Source organism: Mus caroli, chromosome X (assembly GCF_900094665.2).
Source record: "Mus caroli chromosome X, CAROLI_EIJ_v1.1, whole genome shotgun sequence".
Classification (NCBI taxonomy): domain Eukaryota; kingdom Metazoa; phylum Chordata; class Mammalia; order Rodentia; family Muridae; genus Mus; species Mus caroli.
The window spans coordinates 9,298,806-9,301,872 of NC_034589.1; positions in this window are offsets into that span (position 1 = coordinate 9,298,806).

The window sequence follows — 3,067 nt, forward strand, 5'->3', positions numbered from 1 at the left end:
GAGGCAGAGAGGCAGAGAGGCAGAGAGGCAGAGAGGCAGAGAGGCAGAGAGACAGAGAGACAGAGAGGCAGAGAGGCAGAGAGAGGCAGATCTCTGGGCCAGATTGGAATACATGCATAGCAAGTTCCAGAAAATTCAGGGCTATACAGAGAGAACATGTCTCAAAAACAAAACAAACAAAACAAACAATCCCCTCAATTTCAGCTTATTCCTCACATTTCACTAATATTAATTTTTTATTAAATTCTGTGTGGTTATAGGATATACTTTATCTGAATTTAAACTTTGAAATCTTTTGAGAACTTTTCCATAGACTGGGGAAGCATTATGGCAATGTTATATGTGAACTTGAATGACTATTACTTGGAAATAGTTTTCATCTTTTGGGTCTTATTTTATGATTTATAATCTAACTGCAAAGCAGTGATCAATCTAAATTCCTCATTATGATGTTGAGACCATCCTAAGTAATTTACCTAATGTTCCACGAATTATAAGTTTTCCAGTCTGGCTGATGGTAGCAGGTCCTATTCTTGGCTCTCTGTGAACATCAGGTAGTGTTCTCTTCAATTCTTTTGGAAAGAACTTCTCTAGTCCTGGGTAAATTTCCTCTCATTCAGGTGCTTATTAGTATTATGCTGAATTCTTGGGCAATTCTCTGAATTCCCCAATTTGTCCATTTCTCTCCTCTGATATTTTGGCTTGCAAACTTTACCTGCTGGCGGATCTCTAGTCACTTGGGTTGATTTGTAAATCTTAAGGTTCTTCAGGCTCTCACCCTGATTCCTCTCATTGCCATAATTAGGAATTCACCTTAAGGGCAATATGATAAAAAAAAAATTAGTGCTCATTTAAATTCTTCCCCTATATCTAAAAGAAGTCTTCTTCATTGTCTGTCATCCAGTGTTTTGAATAAGGCAGTCATTTTATTTTATCTGGGTTTTGAATTTTCAGGAGGTGAAGTAAGTATAATTCCAGTGATTCTGTCCTGATTGCAAGTAGACAAACCATATTCTTAGGTATCAAATGGTGCTTCCTATTCTGAGGACAAATCTGCCCCAAACTGTATGATTTAGCATGCTGGTAATCATTTCTTCTATAGTACTTAGAAGTTTATTCAAAGAGCTTTCCAGGACTCAGTCATTTTCTATAGATTCAAATTAATAGTATAAAATGTTTTATTCAGACTTCTTTCCTGGGATGGGTAAGATCACATGTTATATTTAGAATCTGTTTACAAGTATGGATTATCTTTCTGAGTAGAGATACTGTCATGTGTCTGCTTTGTTCAGCTCTGAAATGTAACACTTCCCTGCTGTGGTATAATTTGCATTCTACCTTTACAAAAGGAAAGGAAAAAGAACTCCTTTCCAAATCCAATTGTCCTGAAACCTCATAATTACAGTTATGGGGCCTTTCATCTCTTTACAGAAATCTAAGTGCCACAGGAAATGTTTGGTAAAAATGCCTTCATCTGTATCAGTCATTGTTCTGTTTGTGTTTCCACAAAATTCATGTATTCAAGTCACAGGTTTTGGTGTGGTGATATTTAGAGGTAGAACTTCTGTGAAGTAATTAGGGTAAGAAGAAACCATGAGAATGAGGGTCTCCCAGTGAAATTAGCACCCTAATTGAAAGAAAGGAAGGGAAATAGATGGGTTGAGTGAAGGAGACACGTATACAGTCATAGACCCACACAGACACAGACACACAGAGACACATACACACATGAGGTGGGGAGAGGAGAGATTTATCTCTGTTGCCATACTTTAGGAAAATCCAAGTAGAAATTAACTTAATCCAATCCACGAAGTGAGCTCTGGTCAGATAGTAAATATGCTGGCACTTCAGTCTTGGAGTTTCTTTTCTATAACACTACGAAAAGAAATTGTTTGTTTGTTTGTTTGTTTGTTTTTAAATTGCCCAGACTATGCTTAAGGATGATACATTATATAAACCCCCAAAAATGTAATTTTAGAACAAGGGACTCTAGAGATGTCCAGAATTTTGATGAGCTAGTTAAATACTCAGTCAATGCCTCAGGTCTCAATGTACATTACTTAACTAAAACATATAAATGCAAAATAAACTCTATCATGTTAATGCAATGGGAAAATTTTCTAAATGGTAAAATCTTAAGTCACGACCTGACCACAACGATGCATGTATTGGTTGTGGAGAAAATACAAAGAATGTACAGGGTGGTTTGGTAGCCTTCGGTGCACGGGTCCTGCCAGAGGAGAGATAGTCTTCAGGGATTGTGACTCCTAGACACAAAGTTGAGATCACCATTTCCTCTGGTGGCTGTACAAGGAGGAACCAGCCAGGAGTATAGGTGCCAGGACCAGTGAAGCACCTGGGACAGAGTCCTTCCAGCCTGCACCTGCACCCAGGAGCTGAGGCTTTTCCCTAGGGAAGAGCTTGTACCCCAGAAATGCTAAAACAGGCTTGCAGGCAGGACCACAGCAGGGACAAGCCACAGTCAGAGACAGCAACACCAGCTAACACCAGAGGTAACCAGATGGCGAAGCACAAGGGCAAAAATATAAGCAACAGAAACCAAGGTCACTTGGCATCCTGAGAACCCAGTTCTCCCACCACAGCAAGCCCTGGTTACCCCAACACAGCAGAAAAGTAAGACACTGCTTTAAAATCACATTCCATGATATTTATAGAGAACTTTAAGAAGGACATAAATACAAGAGAACATACATAAACAGGTAGAAGACCTTAAAGAGGAAACGCAAAAATCCCTTAAAGAATTATAGGAAAACACAAACAAACAGGTGAGAGAATTGAACAAAGCCATTCAGAATCTAAAAATGGAAACAGATACAATAAGTAAATTACAAGGAAGACAACACTGAAGATAGAAAACCTAGGAAAGAAATCAAGAGACATAGATGTAAACATCACAAAAAGAATACAACAGAAAGAAGAGAGAATCTCAGGTGTAGAAGATACCATAGAAAACATTAGCCATACAGTCAAAGAATATGCAAAATGCAAAAATCTTTTAACCCAAAGCATCCAGGAAATACAGGACACAATGAGAAGACCAAACCTA